Consider the following 27,866-nt stretch of genomic DNA (forward strand, 5'->3'; position numbering starts at 1 on the left):
CCAAAGGACACAGCCTCAGAATAAAAGGACATCCATTTAGAACAGAGATGAGGAGAAATTTCTTTAGCCAGAGGCTGGTAAATCTGTAGAACTCTTTGCCACTGACAGCTATGGAGATCAAATCATTGGGTATATTTTAAAAGGCGGTCGATAGGTTCTTGGTTAGTAAGGGCATCAAAGTTTACTGGGAGAAGGCAGTGGAATGGGATTAAGAGAGATATAAAACAGCTGTGACAGAACTGTTGGACTTGATGGGCTGAATAGCCTAATTATGTTCTTATGTTTGTGGTCTTCTGCAAAGCAAGTCAAAATTTACACCGTTTGTAATTTGCAGTTTTCAGCTTTTCTGTGTCTCAGTCTCTCATTAGTTCCGAATGGGAAGGACACATTTTACCCTTCCCACCCTTCCTCTGCATTGCACCACCACACCACACTGAAATACGGCAAGCTTCTTCACAAGGTCAGAGCCATTTCTTTTCTGGCCAACCCCAAACCACAAATAACCCAGACACTGGAATCCAAGGAACTCTAATCCAGACGACCAGTATTTATAAATAACCTCTTCCCCAAACGCCTGCACAAGGTGCAGGGTGAGGGTTTTTTTTGTTTGGGGGAAGGTGTTTAATGAGATAAAAAGAACACTTTGTCTACCTGATGTGGTGTATTTAGATTTTTCAAATGATGTGACACAGGAGGTTGCTTAACAAGATCAGAACTTGTGGACTTGGGAATAATACACTCAGTAGTTACTTTACTTGACACCTTCTGTACTCCTGTGCCTAATAAAGTGGCCACTGAGTGTATGTTCATGGCTTCTACTGTAGCCCGTCCACTTCAAGGCTCAGCATGTTGTGCATTCAGGGATGCTCTTTTGTGCACCACTGTTGTAACGTGTGGTTACTTGAGTTACTGTAGCCTGCCTGTCCGACTGTTGTCTGACCTCTCTCAATAACAAGGCGTATTTGCCCACAGAACTGTCGCTCACTGGATGCTTTTGTTTTTCGCACCATTCTCTGTAAACTCTAGAGCCTGTTGTGCATGAAAATCCCAAGAAATCAGCAGTTTCTGAGATACTCAAACCACCCCATCTGGCACCAACAATCATTCCACCGTCAAAGACACTGCTATCACATTTCTTCCCCATTCTGATGTTTGGTCTGAACAACAACTGAACCCCTTGACAAGTCTTCATGCTTTTATGCATTGAGTTGCTGCCACATGATTGGCTGATTAGATATTTGCATTAACGAGCAGGTGTACCTAATAAAGTGGCCACTGAGTACATATTGACATGGATTAACAATTTGTTGTTAGAAACATGGCAGAGATTGGATAGCTGTCAGGTTGACAGGCTGTGAGTAGTATGGCAGGAATCGGTGAACCCCATTCTCCTGTCTTCTCCCCACAACCTTTGACACCCTGACTAGTCATGAAGCTTTCAAACTCTGCTTTAAGTATATCCAGTGGCTTGGCCTCCACTGCTGTCCCATGGCAATCAATTCCACAGACACTCAGGCTAAAGATAATCCTCTTCATCTCTGTTCTAAAGCCTTGTATTCTGAGGCTGTGCCCTCAAGCTAGGGAGTTATGACCATGTGATTTTGGTGTTGGAAGCATGATAACACATATGGGTGTTGTGCCCTGTGGCCCATGATGTTGTGCTAATCTTTTACCTTACTCTAAGATCAATCTAACCATCCCCTCCCCCATAGCTCTCAATTTTTCTTTCATCCATGTGTATAAAAGTCTCTTAAATGTCACTAATGTATCTGCCTCTACCAGCACACCTGTTAACGTGTTCCACACACCCACCTCTCTCTGTGTGGGAAAAAAACCTACCTCTGACATCCCCCTATACTTTCCTCCAAACACTTTTAAATTATCCCCCTCGTATTAGCCATTTCCACCCTGGCAAAAAAGTCACTGGCTATCCATTCTGCCTATGCCTCTTATCATCTTATCTCTTTCAAGTCACACCTTATCCTCCTTCGCTCCAAAAAGAAAAGCCCCATCTCACTCAACCGATCCTCTTAAGACATGCTTTCTAATCCAGGCAGCAACCTGATAAATCTCCTCTGCGGCCTCTCTGAAGCGCCTATACACTGCCTTCTGGAATGCAATCATCTCAAGCTGCCTCATGCTTGCCCTTGTAGAAACATGGCTGCAGGACAACATCCCTCCTGTGCACCATCAACCTTCAGGCCTTGCCATTCAGATCACCCACTTGTGCTGATATTATTTTGTGACTGTATATGCTATGGTAACTGTGTACTATGTGTGACTATATGCAAAACAGGGTGCTGTGTTTTGCACCCTGGAGGAATGATGTTTCATTTTCCTGAATACAGATCCAAATTGAAAGGAAAAATATACAAGGGGAATTTAATGAATAAATGTTTATGAATCAGCTGGTGGAAAGGTGAGAGAAGCAGATGAAATAGGGGCTTTCCAAATAGCATGTACTACTTCCCCTTCCCTATTTTCATATTCTGGCTTCTTCCTCCTTCCTTTCCAGTTCTGATGAAGGATCTCTGCCCAAAACATCGACTCTTTATTCCTTTCTGTAGATGCTGCCTGACCTGCTGGGTTCTTGTGTGCGTGGCTCCGGATTTCCAGCAGCTACAGAATTTCTTGTGTTAATGAGAAACGGCAGCTGTGGACACAGCTCAGCCCATCATAGTGGCCTACCTCCCCTTCACGGACTCTGCCTACACCACCCACCCCGGACATTCTCTCCCCTCTCCCCTCCCGTTGAGCAGAAAATATCATCCAGCTGAAGGACAGCATCTACCTCGCTGCTATAAAAGTATTGACTAGTCCCATCGTTTGACAACATAGACTCTTGGCCTTACAATATACCTCCTGATAGCTTGCACCATATCTTTCTGCACTGAGCTTCCACTGTAACTGTTACACTCTATTCTGCATTCTGGCGTTGTTTAACCCTCTACTACCTAAATGCAATGATCCATATAGATGTCATGTAACTTTTATTTATCACTTGTACATCGGAGCAGACGGTGAAACACATTGTTTGCTTTAACAACCAACACACCTCAAGATCTGCTGGGGGCAGCCTGCCAGCATTGCTACACACTCCAGCACCCACAATGCTCAGCCAGACAACATACAACGCAGCAGAACAGAACACAACAAGCAACAATACAAGAGTAGCAAAAGAAGCCCCCTCACCTACAACCCACCCACACACAGACAGTCCTTCAACCCCAGGACAGGACTCCACACTGTGACAATAATAAAAGCGTACCGTTACCCTCTGTAACTCTCCATCCCTAAGATACTCTTTAAAATTTATTATTTAACCAAACATTTGATCACCTGCCCAAATTTCTCTTTCTGAGATTCATTGTGAGTTGTTCAATGCTGTCACCCCATGAAAATTGTGCATTGTCAAAGTTTCTATGCAAAATGTGTTCTTGCACAGGAAGCTGGGTGGAAACTCTAAACTGTCTCCCAGTAATCCAAAATTTGGACAATTCACCATTTGGCTCTTCTTCCTCTTCATTGTTCAAAGCAGCTTTGTTTCTTTTTGGCAGGAACTTAATGTTTGTCCTATTAATTCAATGCACCAGATACAAATTGTGTCAAAATGAATGCGTGACTTAAAATTCACCCTGTATTAAAAACAAGCCACAGGCAAGCAGGGCCTTCCACTTCCACAAAGAAGTTACGAGGCTGGATGCTTCAAAGAGTAGACAAGTGGATAAGCATTCGATCTGACCCATGATCAGAGGTCATAGGTTAAGAGTGAAAGGTGAAGTGTTTAAGGGGGACCTGAGGGGGAGCTTCTTCACAGAGGGTGGCGATGCCAGCAGCAGAAATGGTGGGTGTGGGTTCAAATGCACCACTTTAGAGAAGTTTGGGTAGGTACGTGTGTGGGAGGGACGGAGATCTATGGTCCAGGTGCAGACCAATGACACTAAGCAGAATAACAGTTTGGTATGCATTAGATAGGACAAGAAGAGTCGCAGAGCACTCTACGCTGTAGTGCTCTATGGCTTTTCATCACTAGTACAGAATATCTTACAAATGTGCAACCTCTACCATCGGAAAATTCAAGATCCACAGGGAAGATCTCCACTTGCAGGCATACACCATCCTGACTTGGAAGTGTACAGAGCCGCTTTGGACCCCATTTCTAAGGAAGGATGTGCTGGCATTGGAGAGGGTCCAGAGGAGGTTTACAAGTTTGACCTCGGGAATGAAAGAATTAACTCATGAGAAGTGTTTGATGGCTCTGGGCTGTACTCATTGAAATCTACTCCATACTAAAAGGCCTTGAGAACAGGGTGGATGTAGAGAGGACGTTTTCAATAGTGGGAGAATCTAGGATCAGAGGGCACAGCCTCAGAACAGAAAAATGTTCCTTCAGAGCAGAGATGAGGAGGAATTCTTTAGCCACAGGGTAGTGAATCTGTGGAATTCATTGCCACAGGTGGCTGTGGAGGCCAAGTCATTGGGTATATTTAAAGCAGAAGTTTATATATTCTTGATTAGTAAGGGCATCAAAGGTTACAGGGAGAAGGCAGGGGAAAGGCATTGAGAGGGAAAATAAGACAGATGTGATTAAACGGTGGATCAGACTTGCTGGCCTAATTAAATGGCCTAATTCTACTAGGCCTTAGGTCTTATACCGTCATTTCTTCATCATCATGTGTCTTCATAGCGCAGTGAAAGATCTCCATTGGAAGGATTGTGGTGGTTCAGCATGGCCCCTGACCTCCTCTTTTCACGGGTAACATTAATTTAGTAGTGGTGTCTTATTCTGTATACAAATTTTAAAAAATAAACTTGCTCCCATACTTTTACAAATTTGATTCTCTTTGATGAAAATGCTTCCCGGCACACACATTGGAAAAGTTTGACTCTTTGTTATATTTGGATTGCAAGCACAGGGATAGAACCAAAATTCTAGATTAGATTTATTGGTCACTTTTACAGCCATACAGTGAAATGCTTCGCTTGCAGAGTGTGAGGATGTGCTGGAAGCAGCCCGCAAGTATCGCCATGCTTCTGGCAGCAAAATGCCCACAATGTTCAGCAGAACAATACACAGCCGACATACAACAAGACAGACACAACATAACAAACCCCTTCCTAACCTCACCCCCCTCCCCAATCAAACCAGGGCAGCCTGACCTTGAGACCTGTCGACCTTGGGCCTGCAATACCAGGACAGGTCACCTTCAGGTGTCTGACCTCCAAACCTCAGCCCTGGAATCTCTGAGCTTGGACCTCCAACATCCAGACCTGCTAACTGACCCATTGGCATTGTTGTGACGAGCTGGGGAACCTCTCCATGGGTCTTGGCCAATATCTGTCCATTGATATCTTAGTAAAGGGTGTCAAAGATTATAGAGAGAAGGCAGGAGAATGGGGTTGAGAAGGATAATAAATCATCAGTAATTGAATGGGAGAGTAAGTTCAATGGGCCAAATAGCCTAATTCTGTCATTATATCTTATGATCATACTGACATATAATACTGAAATGGATTATATGGTTAATGTTCAAAGTAATCTTAACAGTTCCAGAGGAGACATTGGATTGTGTATAATTGTGCATTTGATAGGGGGCCAATAGAAAGACATTATGTTTAAGCGGAGTGGCCATTGTGGAAGCAGGCCAGTGGTACAGTGAGGAGTTCGGGATTTGGCAAGGAGAGGCAAAGGTTGTAGGTAGATTTTTTCATTTATTTTTCTCTTCCTTCCTTATTGTACAGTTAGAGCAACAGGGATGCCAGGCAGGATAGTGCAATACTCTTCTTGCGGCAGGTGGACCTCCAATGTACCTGATGACTGCACCTTCAAGGATGCATCCAGCTGCATCTTCTCTCAGTCCACGTTAAGGAATAGGAGCTGGAGCTGTACCATCAATTGGCAGGAAATGTCACTCAGCGACTTGGGTTATACATACTTTTTTGCGTGACTGTATGTTTGCTTGCTATCTTGTCTGTGCTGTGTGCACCTTGGTGTGTATTTGCAACTAGGCCCCAGAGAAACACTGTTTCATTCCGCTATATTCATGTACAGTTGAATGATAATTAAACTTGAACTGGATAAATTCTGGATCGTTCAGGAGGCTGAGAGGATGATGACAGGACTTACAAGGAGGTAGTTGCACCCAAGGTGCAGGACACAGGTAACCAGGTGTTTGTCAGGGGTTGGGGGTGAAGGGGATAGGCAACCATTGCAGAGTACTCCTGTGGCTGTTCCCCTCAACTGTGGGTATACCTCTTTGGATACTGTTGGCCTAGCAGAAGAAAGCCACAGCGGACAGGTTTCTGGCACTTCGTCTGGCTCTGTGCCTCAAAAGGGAAGCAGAGAGAAGAGGTGAGCTGTAGTAATAGGGGATTATTTGGTTTGGGGAACAGACAGAAGGTTCTATGAATGAAAACAAGATTCCTGAATGGTATGTTTCCTCCAAGGTGTCAGGGTCAGGGACAGCGACATCTCAGATCGAGTCCACAACATTCTAATGTGGGCCAATGATTAACCGGAAATCATGGTCCACGCCAGTATCAATGACATTGGTAGGAAGGGGGATGAAGTCCTGCAAAGTGAGATCAGGGTGTTAGCTGCTCAGTTAAATGTCAGGACCTCCAGGATTGCTACCCCAGTTGACCCCAGGTCAGTTCTGTGCTATGACTATGATTCTAAATTTATTATGGAAGTACCTATATGTCACCATATACTACCGAGATTCACTTTCTTGCAGGTGTGCGCACACACACACACACACACCTTGAGTTGTAGAGTCTTTAAAAGTGAGTCCGGGTTGTGGAATCAGTTCTGCGTTGAGGTGAGTGAAGTTATCTATGCTGATTCCGAAGCCTGATGGCTGCAGGCTAATATCTGTTCCTGAACCTGTACCTCCTTCCCGATGGCTGCAGCAAGAAGAGACCATGTCCTGGATGGTGGGGGTCCTTGATGGTGGATGCTGCTTTCTTGCGTTATATACCACATTTCTACTTGTGGCGACTTGCTGTTTCCAAATCAGCTGCAGTATTTTGCACATTACAAGAATGAATAAAGAATATCATTGCCTTTTGAAAGGACACTAAATAAATTCAGGTGACTGGCACTGTTCTCATGTTTATAAATGATGATGCGCATTTGCTCAAGAATTGGAAATTCCACAGCCGCATTATATCAGAAGAGGCAGCCAAATGTAGGTCAGGGTTATAAGTTGATTTCAAAAACATCTGAAGGGAAGGAAGAAAGAGAGAATGAAATAAACCGGGCAAACAAAAATAAAAACCTCACATTTACATAGCACCTTCCATGAACTCCGGATGGCCCAAAGTACATACCTGGTCTCCTCATTCAAAATCAGTCCTCATAAATGGTCTAGGCCCGAAACATCGACTGTTTATTCATTTCCACAGATGCTTCCTAATCTGCTGAGTTCCTGCAGTATTTTGGATGTGTTACTCTGGATTTCCAGCATCTGCAAACTCTTGCGTTTATTATTACAAAGAAATACTTCGGAAATGTAGTCACTCTTCTAACATAACAAATGTGGCACTTCATTTGCTCCCATGGAGATTTATTTCATTCTTTTCATTTTTTCCCCTTTAATTTCCCCTTTTTTTGCTTTCCCACTTTCTTCCCTTTTTATTTGTTTTTTTCTTATTTCTCACCAGTTCTAGAGAAGTAAGAAGTTGCTGCAGGGATAGGTTGGTGAGATGAAGGGCTCAGTTCTTATTGTGGTTTCTTAATTACTCTGAACAAGATAATGATTTATCATGGAGCCCATTGGCTCATAAGCATCTTTCAAACCAATGACTCATTAGCAAACTCCCCGTGGTAATGGGATTTTCTATGAAAGGGCTAACAAGAGTTCTTGTTTTTTGGCATATGGAGAACAGGACATTATTTCAAGAGTTTGCAATTAATTTTCCAATATTTTTCAACTTTCACACTCCAGGAGGTTGTATCTTGCAAATTAACACTTCACAGAAACTGAAAATAAAAGCTATTTGCATATTTTATAAGACAACACATTTGAATTGCATAGACTTGTAGTTTTGTTTCAACAAGAAATAAAATCAAAACCCCAGTAAATCTGGCCTCAGATCAGTCAGCATCTGTGACAAGAGAATCAATGATTTCTTGACAGTATGTATTTTCTGGCAGAGCTGAAATTTGAAAGGTGTTTTGAAATTTCAGGGTAGTTGATTTAAGGGGGAAGCAAACAGGATAAGTTGCATTTATTTAAGACATTTAACATCAAGAAAGTGTAATAAAATAAAGAGACAATAGACATTGGAATGTTGAAGTTACAAGTAAATATATTATCAAAGTATTATCAATGTGTCACTATATACTACCTTGAGATTCACTCTCTTGCAGGCATTCACAGTAGATCAGAGAAATGCAAGAGAATCAGTGAAAAACTATACACAAAGAAAGACTCGAATCTGGAACAAGAAATCAGATATGGAGGAACTCAGAGGGTCAGGCAGTATCTGTTGAGGGAAATGGACAGTTGTCATTTCAAGTCAAGACCCTTCACCTGGACTGGAGAATGAGGGGGGGGGGTACAGCCAGTATGAAAGGGTAGAAGGGTAGATGGGGTGGAGCAAGAGATTGGTGGATCCGGGTGAAGAGGGCACCAGAGGTGTGTTTGTTACACAGAGCAGTGAGTGCATGGAAAACACTGCCAGGAGTGGTGGTAGAGGCAGATACATCGGGGACATTTAAGAGACTCTTTAATAGGCACATGGATGAAAGAAAAATGGAGGGCTAAGTGGCAGAGAAGGTTTAGATTGACCTTTGAGTGGGCTAAAAGATTGACACACCATTATGGCCCAAAAGGTCTGTAGTGGGCTGTACTGTTCTTTGACTAGAACATATGTGGCCTAATAAGTAAAGATGGCAAAGCCCATGGTTCTCCTTTCAAAAAGAAAAGGCTAGTTCTCCCTGACCTTCTTGTCAATATTTATCCATCAACTTACATCCTCAGAAAAAAATCCGTTTATTTCTTTGCAATGGGGGGGCTCACTGTACATGGATTGAGTACTACATTTCCTTTCAGAAGTTCTGATTGGCTCAGAAGCCCTTCGGGACATTTTGAGGTTGTGAGTGATGATGTATGACTCACTTCCCTGTTTAAAAACAGCAGTTATAGTAGTTATTTTTGTGATTGGTTATAAAGAATACTAAATTTACTGAATTCCTTCCCTTTTAAAGCTAGTTAGATTCTCAGATTTCAGTATGAGGTATATGACCTGTGATTATAATTATAATTTGAATTAGATTAAAGCTTTGTGATATAAACCACTTCTCTACTTTGAGAGGTTTTTAGGTATATGAATATGTAGAGAATGGAAAGAAAGGGACATTGTGTAGGCAGAAGGAATTAGTTTAGATAGGCTTTTAGTTACAGCAGAAGTGTATTGGAGTATTGTGTTCATTCCTGGTCACTTCATTAAGGATGTGTAAGTTTTCGAGGAAGTGCGAAGGAGATTTACCAGGGTGCTACCTGGATTGGAGAGCATGTCTTATGAGGAAAGGTTGAGGAAAAGGCCTTTTCTCGTTGAAGGGAGGGAGGTTGAGAGGTGACTTGATAGAGGTGTATAAGATGATAAGGGGCATAGGGAGAGTGGACAGCTCACACTCTTTTCACAGAGCAGAAATGGCTAATACCAGAGGATATACTTTAAAGGTGAGTGAAGGGAACTTTAGGGAAGATGTCAGAGGTGTGTTTGCTACACAGAGTGGTGAGTGTCTGAAATTCACTGCTGGTGTGGTAATGGAGATTAATATATTAGAGGTAATTAAGAGAGATTTAGGCATGTAGATGAAAGAAAAATGGAGGGTTATGGTCTGTGTAGAGGGAAGGGTAAGATTGATTGTGGAGTAGGTTTAGATAGGTTGGCACAGCATACTGGGTTGAAGGGTTTCCTTCAGGTGTTCCAATTTCCTCCCAAAATCCAAAGACATGTGGGTTCGGGTTAGTAAGTTGTGGGCATGCCAGAAGCATGGTGACATTTTCAGGCTGATCCAGCACATCCACAGACTGTGCTGATCATGGACACAAATGGCACATTTCACTGTCCACTTTAATGCCCATTTGACAAATAAAGCTAATCTCTTTATCTTTAAAGCTGCTGGTTAGAGGAAGCAGAAGTATCATTACTTGAGTGGATGAAGTGTTACACCACCTTCCACGTGGAGTAGTTAAGTGTGGATTCACAAGAGACTGCAGACGCTAGAACCTAAAGCAAAGGAAAGGAAACAAATGTAGGAAAAGGGTGGTCGATGTTTCAGTTCCATCCTATGTTCTACCTCACCCAAGGGTTGGCGGGAGTATCAGAATGGGCAATGCAGCACAGATGAGAAACTCTCATCTCTTGACTGCATTGCATCAAGCCAGCCATGGGAAAATTTGCATTGGGATATTTGCAACTTTATCCATCTAATGAAGTTGACCTGGGCCAATAATTGAACTCAGATGAAGTACTGGGACATTCATGAGATGTATTTGTGCTCACCTTGATATCTCTGCAAATTGTGGGTGTGATTTTTCCATGGCATATCCATTCACTATCTGAGGCTTCAGTGGAGCACAGCTCACTGACACTAAACAATGCCCCTTGTGTCTTTCTCCCAAACTACCCGATGCAATTGGACAAAATTTTTCAATGCCTTGTATAGGAATTGCCAAATATAATTTACTGGTATGACAGCAGAAACCAGAGGTCAGAGTTCTAAGATAATTGGGGAAAGAGCCAAAGGGAAAATATGGAGATTGTTTTTACACTTCATATTATTGTATATGAAAAGCTTTAAACCTCTGGTTAGACCACACTTGGATTTGGAACATTTATGAGGCTGTTAGATAGCCACATAGGTGACAGAAGAATGGAGGGCTATTTGGGAGAGAAAGGTCAGATTGAACTTTAGAGTAGGTTAAATGGCCATCACAACATTGTGGACCAAATGTATTGTACAATGCTGGAATGTTCTATGAAAATAATATTAAAGGGCTAGCTTTATATTTAGTGAGAACACACCTGGAGAACCATGTGAAAGTCAAAAATACTGCAAGTGCTGGAAATTATACAGAAAGAAAAATATTGGAATAACTTAGCAAGTTAGGCAGTATCTGTAGAGTCAACATTTCAGCCCTAAGACCCTTCCAACCTAAAGCACCAACAAGCGGTCACGGACCTGAAATATTGAGCTTCCATTCACACAGATCTGAGTACAAACTATTGTTACTGCCAGTGGTGATAGATGTTGGCATGGTGCGTCTGCCACAGAAGGGTTGAGAGCTTCAAATTCCCAGGGGTGAACCTCACTATGGTCCAACCATGGTCAAGAAAGCTTATGAACACCTCTTCTTTCTCTGGAGACTAAAGAAATTCGGCATGTCCCCGTTGACTCTTACCAATTTTTATCCATGCACCATGGAAAGCATTTTGCCTGGATGCATCACAGCTTGATTGTGGCAACTGCTCTGCATGTGACCACAGGAAAATGCAGAGAGTTGTGGATACAGCTCAGTACATCACAGAAACCAGCCTCCCCTCCATCTGCTGTCTGTACTTCTCATTGCCTCAGTAAAGCAGCTTAATCAAAGACCCCACCCACGCTAGACATACCCATCTCCCATCGAGTTGGAACAAAAGCCTGAAGCCATGTACTGCCAGACTCAAGGACAGCTTCTATCCCACTGTTATCAGACTCTTGAATGGACCTTTTGTATGATAAGATGGACTCCTGGCCTTACAGTCTATCTCGTTATGATCTTTCATTTTATTGTTTACCACACTGCACTTTTTCAGTACTTTATTCTGCATTATTATTGCTTCACCTTATTCCAGTTTGATGCTCCATGTAATTATCTGATCCACATGAACAGCATGCAAGTCAAGTCCTTCACTATATCTTGACAATAATAAACCAATGCTAACACCAATAGCAAGTACTGTAACCTGTATTAAGAGGTAAAATTTCACTATTGAACTGACTATGACTGACTATATGCTATTGCTGCAGTTTCTAATGGCTCCACATCTACACCTTGTCTTTCACCAATATTTCTCTGCAGTGGTTATGTTCTGCCTATCCCAGCTGCTGTTTGTTGCACCTTCTTACCTCCCTTATACACTGCCTTCTGGCCAGCCTGTCCACTCCAATAGAAGGGTGAAGACAGAACCTATAAGTATCACTAGTAACACAGATAACAGGCTAGAGGAACTCAGCAGGTCAGGCAGCATCTATGGAGGGAATGAATGTTCTTGACTTGAAACGTCAATTGTTCATTTTCCCTTCATAGATGCTGCCTGACCTGCTGAGTTTCTCTCGCATGTTGTGTGTTCCCCAAGATTTGAGCATCTGAAGAATCTCTTGCATCTAAAAGCATCTCTGTTAATGAGGACACTAATTATTTCCACTACAATGTGCAATGTCTATCCTCGTTAGGTCCCTACAGAATGCTTCATGAGATACACTGTTTGGCTGCTAGGCAACATGGGAACATCTTGAGATCACTACGTGATTCTGAGTGCAAACGGGATGTTGTTCTCTCCTTCTTAGTTGGCAATGCATCTGATGTTTGTTAGTTATGATAAGACCATGCTCCAGACATTATGTCCAGACAACTTCACTGAAGTTAGCAGTCCTTTCTCTCTCTTGCTGATCATGATTTGCTAAAGGATTCAGACTTTTTCAGCACTAGCAGTGAAATCCTCTGAGATGATCACTCTTTAGGGGCAGAAACCCTTGCTTCCAGGTTTGGGGCATATTTTGTTTTTTTTTTCAGAACTACAGCAAAGTAACAGGTCCTTCCAGCCCAAAGAGATCATGCCGCCCAATTACACTCACGTGACCAATTAACCAGTCGTCCATCTGGCCCATCTGGCCATGGGCTCAGCTCCAACTATCTACTTTTTCCCCAAAACCCTTCATTTCCCTACTATGCAAAAATCGGTCTAACTGTGCTTGTATATATTCACAGTACATGCCAAGTTCAAAGTTGCATATACACAGAGCTTCCCAATAGAGTCTATTTATTTTTTATTTCGAGATACAGCATGGTAACAGGCTCTTTGGGCCAACAAGCTCACGCCACCCAACTGCACCCATGTGACCAATTAACCTATAGATCTATACGTCTTTGGAATGAGGGAAGAAACTGGAGCACCCAGAGCAAGCTCAAACGGTGACAAGGAGAAAGTAAATTTCTTTATGGACAGTGGTGGGAAATGGACATGAGTCACTGGTGCTGTAATAGTATTATGCTGACCGCTAAGCCATTACCGGGCTGCCTCCAATAGGAACAAATTAGAATGCTGTTTCCATGTTAGAGTGGGCCAGAGACTCATGACACATCAGCTTCTCCCACAAGGAAAACCATTGAAACCGTAATGGTAGAACATCATTCACATGTGTCTCTGTTGGGGCTGTCCAGGACGTTTCACATCCTTTGGTAGTGTAGAGTTATACTCTTACAGCACCAGTGACCCGGGTTCAATTCCCGCCACTGTCTGTAAGGAGTTTGTAAATTCTCCCTGTGTCCGTATGGGTTTCCTTGTGGTGCTCTGAGTTCCGCCTCCATTCCAAAGACGTACAGGGTTTGTAGATTAGTTGGTCACATGGGTGCAGTTGATTGGGGCAGAAAGTCTTGTTACCGTCCTCTATCTCCAAACAAAAACAAATGAACTTTATTGGAAAGCTGTCCATGTGTGCGACTTCAAACTTGGCACGTGCATTGTATATCAGGCACGGTTAGACCGATTTTTGCATAGTAGGGAAATTAAGGGTTTTGGGGAAAAGGTAGATAGTTGGAGCTGAGCCCGTGGCCAGATCAGCCATGATCTTATTGACAGGCAGAGCAGGTTTGACAAGCCAGATGGCTGACTCCTGCTCCCATTTCTTATGTTAATTTGGCAAGTTCACACTCCATGCAGCTTGCAATTGTGCCTCTAGTGTTACCTGTGGGTCCAAATTCCCATTTCATGGGGGCTGAGGACGCAGAATGGGTGGATCAGCATGTATCAGACTGGAGGTGTAAGTGACTCATACAATTAAAAAAACATATTGTGCTTAAAAAATCATTTTTGTGCCCACACAATACTTGAGACACATAAGCCAGCAATGCTGTTATTCCTGTCAAACAAACAACAAAGGATTCAGTTGCTCCCACTGATAGCCCACCTCCACTGCCCTGTGTTATTCTTGCCCTCTGTGTTGTTCCACACCTGACTGAGAACAGACATTCTTTAAACTGTAACATACCTATCAGTCATTGCTAAATTTACACTTTGTAGACACACTAGAAAAAAAAACTCAATAAAAGGGAGATAGAGTCACGAGAAAGGAGTTCCAGTAGTGATACGCAAAAGACAGTTCCTGTGATGTGCAATGAGTTCAAATAACAGCAAGTGAATTTCAAACCCGTTATCACTGGTGGTGTGAGATTACTATGCGTAGATTGACGCATTTAATGTACCTGAACTACGTTATAAAATAAAAATAAAATAAGGTCATGGAAGGGTTTAGAAGAATAAAAGGGATCTCATTGAAACCTTTCAAATATTGAAAGGTCTAGATAAAGCGGATGTGCAGAGGATGTTTCCTGTCGTGATTGACTCCAGGACCAGAGGGCAAAACAGCCTCAAAATAGAGGGACGTCCATTTAGAATGGAGATGAGGAGGAACTTCTTTAGCCAGAGGGTAGTGAATCTGTGGAATTCATTGCCACTGATGGCTGTGGACACCAAGTCATTTGGTATATTTAAAGCGGATGTTGATATGTAAGGGGGTTGAAGATTGCAGGGAGAAGGCAGGAGAATGGGATTGATTGGCATAATACATCAGCCATTGTTGAATTGTGGAGCAGACTGGTGCTCGGAGCACACTAACCCTGATGTGGTTGGGGTTAGTGAGTAGTGGCCGTGCTACGTTGGTGCCGAAAGCATGACAACACTTGCGGCTGCTCATCACAGTCTCTCCTTCGATACCGTTGGTAGATGGTGCAGGAGTTCCGCATCTTGGGCAAGCTTTAATCAAGCAACACACACAAAATGCTGGTGGAACACAGCAGGCCAGGCAGCATCTATAGGAAGAAGCACTGCCGACGTTTCGGGTCGAGACCCTTCGTCGGGATTAACTGAAAGGAAAGATAGTAAGAGATTTGAAAATAGGAGGGGGAAATGCGAAATGATAGGAGAAGACCGGAGGGGGTGGGGTGAAGCTGAGATCTGGAAAGGTGATTGGCGAAAGGGATACAGAGCTGGAGAAGGGAAAGGATCATGGGACGGGAGGCCTCGGGAGAAAGAAAGGGGGAGGGGAGCACCAGAGGGAGATGGAGAACAGGCAGAGTGATGGGCAGAGAGAGAGAAAAAAAAGGGGGAGGGGGAGAAAACTAAATATAACAAGGATGGGGTAAGAAAGGGAGGAGGGGGATTAACAGAAGTTAGAGAAGTCAATGTTCATGCCATCAGGTTGGAGCTACCCAGCCAGTATATTTAATCAATGCGGTTTGTGGGTTGGACTCTGTAATTCACATTATGATGTGTTCCTCGTTATTGGCTGCTCGTTTTTTTGTTGCCATTTTTGGTGATTTTGAATCCGGGCAGCCTGCAAATATCAAACACTGAGCTGAACTGAGTATGCCTGGAATCTTTCAATGTTATGTTTTATACTCTGTGTTTCTCACTCATTTTTTTTGTTGTGGCCATTTGCGTAATTTTTTTTATGTGTGGGGAGGGATTGATGTTTTTCATTGAAAGGGTTCCACTGTTTTCTTTGTTTCATGGCTGTCTGTGAGGAAGACGAATGTTAGGGTTGTGTGCTGCATACTTTGATAATAAATGTACTTTCAATCTTTGAATCTTGAATCTAATGTGCAGATTGGCACCTGTAAGTACCTGAGTTACATTATTAAATTTAAAGAAACACTTCATTAATAGTAGGTAATACCCTGGGAAAAGTTTCACTGCTAATGTAATGGTCTTTCTGTGGAAGCAGTGTTGGGGTAATGGTTAGAGAGAACGGGTGCTTTGGAATGTGAGCTGGGTACTTTGTTTGGTGAGAGATGAAGAGAGAAGATGCTGGACAGAACTGGTGGTAGGATACAACCCAGTGGGGAGATTGTGATTTGATGGAACCAGACGCTGAGATCAACAGAGGGTCAGTGAATTGATCTCCAACTGGTGCATATTTGACTGTTTAATTATAATGGGCCCTTTTTGTTTTTTCTTTTCTTCACTAACCCTTTAGTTAAGATTCATATATATAATTCCTTTAATTGTATACAGTGTGCTGTCTGGTGTTTCATGGCACTGAGTTGTAACAGGGTTACAAATTACATGACATCCACACAAACCGGGGTTTCTGGTGAGAGAGCCGTCTCAATCTCACTGGTTTGGCGGGATCAGAGAGTGTCTTCCCTGGACTTGCACAGCCAAGGAAACCAGCAGAGTTTCAAGTAAAATAACATAATATATGGGTGTGTGACTGTATGTATTGTAGTTTGCACCTTGGCCCCAGAGGAACGATATTTCGTTTAGCTACATACATGTGTATAGTTGAATGACAACTATACACATAGTATAAAGTTGACGTTGAACAAACCAAAGCAATGATAGGTGTGTTAAAAGTGTACATCTCAATGGTAGAGAATGCTTATATGTCCTTACAAATATCAGCTCTGAACATGGTGCCCAGGAGCTCTGTGTGGGTTACAAGTATGACAATATAGCCAAACAAATGAGATAGATTGGGACAGTTTTCCTGGAGGGAAAGAGGCTGAGGGGCGACTTTATAGAACTTTATAGAACTACGAGGGGTATACATAGAGAAGATGGTCATAGGCTTTTTCCCAGGGTAGGGAAAGCTTCGGTTTGAGGTGGGATGGGGAGGATCTAAAGGGAATCTGAAAGTTTTTCACAGAAAGGATAGTGGAACAACATCAACTGAACTGGCCAAGGTGAGCACAATTACAATGTTTTCAAGACATTTGAACAGGTACACGAAGAGGAAAGGCTTAGGGGATATGGGCCAAATCTTTGAGACGTAGGAGCAGAATTAGGCCATTCAACCCATCATGTCTGCTCTACTGCTCCATCATAGCAGATTTATTATCCCTCTCAACCCCATTCTACTGCTTTCACCCTGTAATCTTTGACACTTTTACTAATTAAGAACCTATCAACCCTGCTTTAAATATACTCAATGACTTTGCCTCCACACCCATCTGTGGCAATGAATTCCACGGATTCACCACCTCTTGCTAAAAAAATTTCTCCTCATAAAGGCAAAAACGATTAGCATTGATAGGGACGTTGGTCAGCATTGACTTGTTGGGCTGAAGGGTCGTGTCCATGCTTTATAGCTTTTTGAATCTATGAGAGTGAAGTGAAATGCAGTGGAGAAATGAGGGAGAGCAAGTCACAAATAGTAGCCTTCATTAATTTTATTCATTTTCATTCAAATGTCATTTTCATTTATCAGAAACGTTGTGATGAGTGTTTGTCTCAGAGCTGTGCTGTTTAGATGACTCACTCTGACATGCGGTGACTCATCCACTGTCACAGTGGACAAGATACTGCAGAGAGCAGAAACAAATTCAAGGAGCAAGAAGTGTATTGGAAATCTCGCTGCACACTAATGATGCAGACAGCAAGCAAATTAAAATCTCTGGAACACAAATTAAGAGGAACTCAGCAGTATTTAACAGTCGATCTCTTGGGCTGAGGCCCTTCATCAGGTCTGGAAAGGAAGGGAGGAAGAAGCCAGAATAAGGAATTAGGAGGAGTAGAAGTTCTTTTTTAATTCTCCTCCATAGATGCTGCCTGATTTGCTGAGTTCCTCCAGCATTTTGTGTGTTTCTCAGGATTTCCAGCATCTGTGGGATCTTTGGTGTGTCTGCGATTGTCCAGCCTTGCACCATCCTCACGCATCTCCTCTTTTTACTGCAATTACTTGCCCAATGTATTTTGTCGCTACTTTTAATCAGTAATTCTCATCAGCTATTGAAAAATGCAAATTGTAAATAAATCCCAAAGCAGAATTTCTGATTATAAACACAAGAGATTCTACAGGTGCTGGGAATCCACAGTAACACACACAAAATCTCAACAGATCCGGCTGTATCTACAGAAATGAATAAACAATCGATGTTTCAGGCCGAGACCCTTCACCAGGACTGGAGACGAAGGGGGCAGAATTCAGAATAAGAAGGTGGAGGGAGGGGAAGGAGTACAAGCTGGCAGGTGATAGGTGAAACCAGGTGAGGAGGGTGAAGTAAGAAGCTGGGAGGGGATAGGTGGAAGAGGTCAAGGGCTGAAGAAGGAATCTGGTAGGAGGTGACAGTGGACTCTGTGAGAAAGGGAAGGAGGAGCATCACCAGAGGGAGTTGATGGGGAGGTGAGGAAAAGAGAAAGGGGTGAGAGGGTGACCAGAATGGGGAATGGAAAATGAGTGTGGGTGGGGGGGAGAGGAACAAATTACCGAAAGTTAGAGAAATCAATACTCATCCCATCAGCTTAAAGACTACCCAGACAGAAAATGAGGTAAACACGAGGAAATCTGCAGGTGCTGGAAATTCAAGCAACACACACAAAATGCTGGTGGAACACAGCAGGCCAGGCAGCATCTATAGGAAGTACAGTCAACGTTTCAGGCCGAGACCCTTCGTCAGGATGGTGACCTTTTGTCAGAAAAAGAGGTGTTGTTCAGTCAATAATATCAACTGATGAAAGGTCTTGGTCTGCAACATCTCTGTTTATTCATCTCCATGGATGCTACCTAACTTGTTGAGTTTCTCCAGCATTGTGTGTGTGTATTTCTCAAGATTTCCAGCATCTGTAGAAATTCGTGTGTTTATAAAAACTCTGGAATAATACTTTATAGAGCTAATTATCTGTTTTTTAAAATATCAATTCAGTGTCCAGCTCGTCCCACCCATCATTACCCTGCTTGTTGATCAACAGTGGTTTAACCAAAAAATCTACTGCACCGAAGAGGCTCTTCTGCCCATCAAGTACATGTCTGCCAAATCATTTTAATTTTTAAATTCTCAGCCTTCCTTTCAAATTTCTCCACAGCCAAGGAGGCATGAAGGTCAGGGTCACCATGGTCAGAGGTTCAAGACCTAAAAGTCAAACCTATGATCAGAGAGTCCTGAGATGAAGACTGAAGTTGGAAGGCCAATGCCTGCGAGACTGAAAGTGTAGAGCTGAGGACTGGAGGCCGGGAGGCAGCTTATCAGAGACTGGTAGGTTCTTGGCATCAAAGGTTATGGGGGTAGGCAGGAGGATGAGATTGAAAAGGAAATTAAATCAGCCGTGATGGAACTGTGGAGCGAATCAACAGACGGAATTTAATGGTCATATGGCCCTAGATTTGAAGTCCTGTCTGTGTGTGTGTGTGGTGAGAGGGTGGGGAGTGGGAGGGATGGGAAAAGGGCTCAGTTTGCTGTTGTCTTTCTTGTTATTGTTGCTTCTGTTGTTCCACAAAATATTCTGGGCATGTTATACTGGTGCAGAAATGTGTAGCAACACTTGCACGCTGTCCCCAGCACCTCCTTGGTTGTGTTAGTTGTTAACTCAAAAGGCACATTTCACTTTATATTTTGATGTACATGTGATAATTAAATTTGAATCTGAATCTGAGGTTTTACAGCTGCCTAACTATTTCCTCTGGACTGATAATCTTCCAAAATATCTCCGCTCCTCCAATGCAGCCTTCTTGGATCATCCATGGATTTGACAGCTCCAAATGTGCTGGCTTTGCCTTCAGTACAAGGGCATAATGCTCCTGAAGCCCTTACCTTCTGTAACTTTATGCCTTTCCCTCATTTAAACCCACCCCTTTCACCAAGTTTTGGATGATATGAGGATAGGTGGAGGGCCAGGTAGTGTTGAGGTAGCAGGGAGAGTACAGAAACAGTTGGACAGGTTGTGAGAATGGGCAAAGAAGTGTAAGATGGAATATAGTGTAGGGGAGTGTATGGTCATGCACTTTAGTAGAGGGAATAAATGCATAGACCGTTTTCTAAACGGGGAGGAAATTCAACAGTCAGAGGTGCAAAGGAATTCATGCAGGACTCCCTACAGGTTAACTTGCCGTTTAAGTGGGTGGCATAGAAGGCACTCATTTTGAGAGGACTAGAATATAAAAGTAAGGATGTAATGCTAAGGCTTTATAAGGCATTGGTCACACTGCACTTGGCCATTGTGAGCAGTTTTGGGCCCCATATCTAAGAAAGAATGTGCTAGCATTGGACAGGGTCTGGATGAGGTTTAAGACAGTGATCTCAGGAATGAAAGGGTTAACATATGAGGAGCGTTTGACAACTAGCTCTGGGCTTGTATTTGCTGGAGTTCAGAAAGATGAGATGGAATCTTATTGAAACTGACTATTGAAAGGCCTAGATAGAGTGGACACGGAGAGGGTATATCCTATAGTGGGGAGTCTAGAAGCAGAGGGCACTGCCTCAGAATAGAAAGACATCTCTCTAGAACAAAGAAGAGGAGGGATTTCTTTAGCCAAAGTGTGGTGAATCTGGGGAATTCATTGCCACTGTCAGCTGTGGAGACCAAGTCATTGGGTATATTTAAAGCAGAGGTTGATAGGTTCTCAATTAGCAGGGGTGTCAAAGGTTACATGGAGAAAGCAGGATAAATTTACATGGAGAATAAGTTTGAGAGGAAAAACACAATCAGAGCAGACTTGATGGGCCGAATGGTATGATTCTGCTCCTGTGTCCTATGGTCTTATGGTTTTTGTTTACCTTCCTTTGGAGCTCACAATGCCAATCATTTTCTCTGTTAACCCTACAGTGAAATACTTGAGATGTTGGCCATGGGCCTGAAAGGCGCTGATTTAGGCCATCTGGCTCCTTGAGTCTGCTCCGCCATTTCATTATGGCAGATTTATTATCCCTCTCAAACCCATTCTCCTGCCTTCTCCCCATAACCTTTGATACCCTTACTAATCAAGAGCCTATCAACCTCTATTTTAAATAGACCCAATGAGTTGGCCTCCACAGCTGTCTAAAGATGGCTAAGGAAATTCCTCCTCATCACTATTTTAAAGGGATGTCCTTGTATTCTGACCATGTTTAAAGATGCTTTTTGTGCAAATTGTTGTTACGTTTAGAGGGCCTTAGCAATGGACAAGGAAATGGAACTTCTTTCATCTCTAAGTTTTACAGTGGAGGTGTAGTCAGTTTTAAATTCTGCTTTATTCCTTGCCTGGAGTTGATTAGTTTTCTACAAATAAACAGAGGCGGGGGCCATTAGTTTCACTGTTGGACAGCAAACAATGGCTTGTTGCTATGATCATATTATCAGATGATTTTGCTGTTTGATGTATAATGCAGCTTGGAATTCTCCAGTGTAATCTTTCTTTACGTTTCTGCTGACAACTGTGTGCCTTGTAAAATAAATCTGACCTCAGGGAAGGACAGATTTAAATACCCAGTCAAGTTCCATTATCTTCAGCGGGAGAGGAGGTTGAGAAGGATATTGATGTGACAGGATGCAGTGCAGCCCAGCCCATGGAACTCCAGTGACCGGGGTTCAATCCAACCTCCAGCGCTGACCATGCTGAGCATCTGCTCTTGTCTGGCTTCCAAACAGCAGCAAAGTATTGACTCTACTATTTGATTAAACCTCTTTGCAGCCTGCCTCCTTTTCTGAGTTCCTTCGTCTCTGCCGCATCTGCTCCCAGAATGTGGTTTCCCTTTCCAAGACGTCAGAGATGTTCCCCTTCTTCAAAGAACAGTGTTTCCCTTCCTCCACCATTGATGCTGCCCTCACCCGTATCTCCTCCATTTCCCAAACATCTGTGCGCTCACCCATCTTCCCACCGCCTTAGCAGTGATAGAGCTTCCCTTGTCCTTACCTTCCACCCCATTGGCTCCACATCCAACACATCATCATCCGCAACTTCCGCAATCTCAAAAGGGATCTCCATTTTTCACAGGGATCATGCCTCAATGATTCCCTTGTCAATTCATCGCTCCTCACTAACCTCCCTCCCGGCACTTAGCCCTGCAAGTAGCCAAATTGCAACACCTGGCCAGTCATCTCCTCCCTCACCTCCATTCAGGGCCCCAAACAGTCCTTTCAGGTGAGACAACATTTGACCTGTGAACCTGCTGGGGTCGTCCATTGTGTCTGGTGCACCCAATGTGGCCTCATTGGTGAGGCCTGTCATAAACTGGGGGGGGGGGGGGGACTGCTTCGTTGAGCACCTCTGCTCCGTCCACTAAAAGCAGAGCTTCCTGGTGGCCCAACGTTTTAATTCCAATTCCCATTCCCATTCCGACATGACAGCCCACAGCCTCCTCTTGTGCCAAGATGAGGCCATCCTCAAGGCAGAGGAGCAACACCTTATATTCCCTCTGGGTAGCTTCCCAACCCAAAGGCATGAATGCTGGTTTCTCCTTCCGGTAAAACCATTTTTTCCCACTGCCCCTTCTCTTCTTCTGTTCCCCGGTCTGGCCTTTTTCCTCATCTCAACTGCCCATTACCTCCCACTGGGTCCCCTCCTCTTTCCCTTTCTCCAATGATTTACTCTCCTCTCCTATCAGATTCCTTCCTCTCCAGCCCTTTATCTTTCCCACCCACCTGGCTCCACCTATCACCTTCTAGACTTCCTCCTTTCTCTTCCCCCTCCATTTTATTCTGGAGTCTTCCCCCTTCCTTTCCAGTTCTAAAGAAGGGTCTCAACCTGAAATGTCGACTGTTTATTCATTTCCATAGATGCTGCCTGACCTGCTGAGTTGCTCCGGCTTTTTGTGTGTGTTGCTTAGCAAATTATTCTGATTTCCTTCCACAGTACAGGTTCTGATGAAAGATTGTTGACTGGAAACTTTGCCTCTGTTTCTCCTCCAGTGATACTGCCTAACCTGCAAACTACTTCCAGTATTTACTCTTTGTACTTCAGCTTTCCAGCATCAGGAACCGTTGAGTTCTTAAACAAGCTAGCACAGTCCTAATCACAACTAATGTGTCTCCTCTCCATCCACTCATCATCAACAACTCTACGTTCAGCAGCATTTCAACATTCAGGTTCCTGGGCATCATTATTTCACAGGACCTCATGTGGGAGGACCATATCTCTTTCATTAACAGAGAATGTAATTCTTACAGCAACTGGTAAAATTCTGTCTTCACCAGAATGCTCTGGTTCAATTCTACACTGCTGTCGTAGGTAGCATCCTCATACCAGTCGTTGCCATCTGGTTTGCTGCAGCGTCCTCTCATAATGTACAAAATCTACAGCAAAATATCAGGTCGGCGGAGAAAGTTGCTAGCTGCAGTCTACAATCACTGCTGGACTTGTAGGTGTCCAGGACGAAGAGGTGGGCAGGGAAATTCACTGCGGTCACTACCCAGCTTGCAAGCTGCCTTCAAGAAAATGCTTTAGCGCTAGTAAAACAAAAAACACACTATTTTAAAAGTTTATTCCTGCAGGTAATTAATCTATCCAACCATTCTAGTTAGCCCCGGCCCTGACTATCTATTACCCCTTCACTACACTTTTAAATAATTTCTTATGATGCTGTTCGCATTGTAACTACAGTATATGTTGATATTTATGTATTGATGCAGATTTTATTCCACATCTATACTTTAACCTCTAATTTTATTTTTATACAATTCTTTATTCCTTCTAATTGTTGAAAGTTGTTTTTGTTGCAAGTCACATCAGCACATCACAGCAAACTCCGAGTAATTCCGAATATACAGTATGGTGAATAGAATTGATCCTTGATCCTTGGAGATTGTACTATCTCCCTGTGATTGCTTGGGATACCCCAAGGTGTTCCAGTTTTCTCCCACATCCCAAAGGTGACTCTGGAGACTTGAGGCAGTGGTCATCTGGGACAAATATTCTGAGAAGCCTCAAAACTGCCGTGCAGGTTGACAGGGTGTTTAAGAAGGTGTATGCTGTGTTGACCATCATCAGTCAGGATTGAGTTCAAGAGCCACGAGGTAATGTCGTAGCTCTGGTTAGACCACGCTTGGAGTATTGTGTTCAGTTCTGGTCAATTCAGTATAGAAAGGATGTAGAAGCTTTAGAGAAGGTATAGAGGAGATTTGCCAGGATGCTGCCTGGATTAGAGAGCATGTCTTATGAAGATAAGTTGAGCAAGCAAGGGCTTTTCTCCTGGAGAGTAGGAAGATGAGAGGTGACTTGATGAAGCTGTACAAGATGATAAAAGGCATAGATTGAGAGGATAGCCAGAGACCTTTTCCCAATGCAGAAATAGCTAATACAAGGGAGCATAATTTTAAGGTGTTTGGAGAAAAGTATAGGGGACATCATAGGTATGATTTTTACACAGAAAGTGGTGATGTGCTGCCAGCAGTGGTGGTAAAGACAGATACACAAGGGGCATTAAAGAAACCCTTAAGTAGGCACATGGATGATAGAAATATGGGGGCTATGTAGGAGAGAAGAGTTAAATTGATTTTATAATAGGTTAAAAGGTCAGCACAACATTGTGGACTGTATGGCCTGTATTATGCTGTAGTGTTTCATGTTCTAAGTTTGGATAAGTACATGGGTCAGAGGGTTTGAAATGATATGGTGCAGGTAGATCAGAGCAGGCAGAAGGTCGTTGGCGTAGACTAGATGGGCCGAAGGTCCTGCCTCCGGGCTGTGTGACCCTAAGTGCAACTGGAGGTAGGCAATACATGTTGGCTGAGAAGAGCTAGCAGAAATAGGCTTAGAGTGAAAGGTTAAATATTTCAGGGGTATCTGAGGGGGAAATTCTACACTCAGAAGTGTGGAATGAGCTGCCAGCAGAAGTGGTAGATGTGGTACATGGATGGAAGGCATTTAGAAGGATATGGTCTAAGTGTGGGTAGATATAACTAGGCAGAAAATCAGGTCAACCATGACTACGTGGGCCAAAGGACCTGTTTCTGTGATGAAGTGCACTACGGCTCTTTGATTCTATGTGCTGGTTCGTAGGATAGTTGACCGATGTAAGTTGTCCCTAGTGTGTAGGTGTGTGGGTGAAACTGAGGGCTGATGATGCAAATATTTAGAGTAATCAGAGGTGATAACTTCACTCACCCCAACACTGAACTGATTCCATAACCAGCACACTCACTTTTAAGGACTCTACAACTCATGTTGTTGATATTCATTGTTGTTGATATTCATTGCTTATTGATTCTTTTATTAACATTACTATTATTGTCTTTTTGTATTTGCAGAGTTTGTTGTCTTTTGCATATTGATTGTTTGTCCATCTCTGTCGTGTGCAGGTTTCCATAGATCCTATTGTGTTTCTTTGTATTTACTGTGATTGCCCGCAAGAACTTAAATCTCAGGTGGCATAATGGTGACATAAATGTACTTTGGTAAGAAATTTAATTGAACTTCAAACTTTTGAATAAAATGGGATTAATGTAAACTGTTTGGTATGGGAGTAGAGGCTTGCATAGCCTGTTTCTGTGTACTTTCACATTGAATATGCAAGTCAGGAAACGGGGCAAGAAATGGGAGCTTACCCTAGATGTTAATCCAATCGTACAAGGGACAGCTGAGAGTTCACAATTAAACATGATTCCATTCCTCAAGGTAGAAACTGTCATGAGCTAAATGACAAATAGAGCTACTGCTTAGTGTACGCTAATAAAGCACCGGTGACCCAGGATCAATTCCCACCAACTGTCTGTAAGGAGTTTGTACATTCCCCCCATGTCCGCGTGGGTTTCCTCCTACGTTCCAAAGATGTACAGATCAGTAGGTTAGTTAGTCACATGGGTGTAATTAGGTGGTGTGGGCTAATTGGTCCTGAAGTAGAAAGACACAAAGCCCCTCGAGTCCGTCCTGCCATTCCATATTATCTTGGCTGATGTGACCCTGGCTTCATCTCATCTGTACCAATTTCTCATTGCCCTCAATTCCTTAATCTTACAAATTGTGCCTCCTTCCTCCTTAATACTCTGGAATTTCTAGCCTCCACCATCTTCCCTGGTAGGGTATTTCAGAGAATCACAAGCTTGTTTGACAAAACTTTCAAAATTTGGATCTTTTACCCTTAAATGGAACCAAATTTCAGAAGCGGAGAATATTGCATCATTAATGCTGTGGAACCAAACAGCTTTTTCAAGTGATGTGTCCGCATCTGGGAGCCTTGTTGTGGAGCCTTGCCCATCGGGAGTTCATGATTGAAATATTCTGCAATATTTTGCAACCAATTGGAAAGAAGGGAATTATAGTTATGAGGAGATACTAATTGGATGGAGTTGTTTTCTTTATAGCAAAGGGGAGAAATAAACATTATTAGAGATCGAGGCAGTGGAAAGAAAGAACCTATTTCCCTCTACAATAACTAGGGAACATACATTTAAATCATGGGCAGAAGGAGGTGGTTGAGGAAAATATTTTCCTTTCCATGAGTCATCTGGAGATGACTGCTTGAAAGGGTGGCCAAGGCAGAAGCCCACAAAATGTTTCTGATATACCTGTAAACTCTTGAAGTATAAATTGCTTGGCAAAGGACCAGCAACTGGAAAGTGTGTTAAACCCGTTTTTGGTTGCCAGTCACAATAAGCTGAGTCATCACCTTCTGGGTTATATTATCGGATTATGATTGTGTCTGACAGGAAATTAAATGTCTGTTTACTCCCTTCCATAAGTGCTGCTTGACCTGCTGAGTTCCTCCAACATTTTGTGTGTCTTGCTCAAGATTCCCAGCACCTGCAGAATCTTTTGCATTTAAGACCATAAGACCATAAAACATAGGAGCAGAATTATGTCATTCGGCCTGTCGAATCTGTTATGCCATTCCATCCTAATTTATTACCCCTCTTAATCCCATTCTCCAGCCCTGTCTCTGTAACCTTTGGTGGACTTCAAGAACATAGAAACATAGAAAACGTACAGCACAATGCAGGTCCTTCGGCCCACAAAGTTGTCCCTACATGTCCCTACCTCAGAAATTACTAGGCTTACCTATAGCCCTCTACTTTTCTAAGCTCCATGTACATATATCTTACTTTCTCAATAAGCCTTGCATGGGGTACCTTATCAAATACCTTGCTGAAATCCATATACACGACATCTACTGCTCTTCCTTCATCAATATGTTTAGTCACATCCTCAAAAAATTCAATCAGCCTCATAAGGCACGACCTGCCCTTGACAAAGCCATGCTGAATATTCCTAATCACATTATACCTCTCCAAATGTCTGAAAAGAGGATGTATGCCATCTTGGACAATGACTCCCATCCACTCCATAAGGTACTGGTTAGGCACAGGAATACATTCAGCCAGAGACTCATTCCACCGAGATGTAACACTGAGCGTCATAGGAGGTCACTCCTGCCTGTGGCCATCAAACTTTACAACTCCTCCCTCGGAGTGTCAGACACCCTGAGCCAATAGGCTGGTCCTGGATTTCGACTTGGCATGATTAACTTATTTTTACTTAATTATTTATGGTTTTATATTGCTATATTTCTTCACTATTCTTGATTGGTGCGGCTGTAACGAAACCCAATTTCCCTTGGGATCAATAAAGTAAGTCTGTCTGTCTGTAAATCCTGCCTCTCAGGATCTTCTCCATCATATCAACCTCTGTTTTAAATATATCCAATGACTTGGCCTCCACAGCCAACAATGGCAAAGAATTCCACAGATTCACAGCCCTCTGGCTAAAGAAATTCCTCTGTTCTAAATGGAAATCTGTGTCTTCTGAGGCTGTGCCCACTTGTCCTAGACTCCCCCACTATAGAGAACATCCTCACTACATTCACTCCATCTAGGCCTTTCAATATTCAAAAGGTTTCAGTTAGGTTTTTCCCCATTCTCCTAAATTCCAATGAGTACAGAATGTGAGCCATCATATGTTC

At 43.0% G+C, this 27,866-nt stretch overlaps 1 long non-coding RNA gene across 2 annotated transcripts in view; it reads left to right on the forward strand.

Moving 5' to 3' along the window:
• LOC132398354 (uncharacterized) overlaps positions 1-27,866 on the forward strand; it is a 98,754-nt gene that overhangs the window by 1,248 nt on the left and 69,640 nt on the right. For both annotated transcript variants that reach the window (XR_009513628.1, XR_009513629.1), the window contains exons 2-3: positions 19,084-19,253; positions 25,270-25,365. This is a non-coding gene — a long non-coding RNA (uncharacterized LOC132398354). The remainder of the gene's footprint in view (positions 1-19,083; positions 19,254-25,269; positions 25,366-27,866) is intronic.

Source organism: Hypanus sabinus, chromosome 8 (assembly GCF_030144855.1).
Source record: "Hypanus sabinus isolate sHypSab1 chromosome 8, sHypSab1.hap1, whole genome shotgun sequence".
Classification (NCBI taxonomy): domain Eukaryota; kingdom Metazoa; phylum Chordata; class Chondrichthyes; order Myliobatiformes; family Dasyatidae; genus Hypanus; species Hypanus sabinus.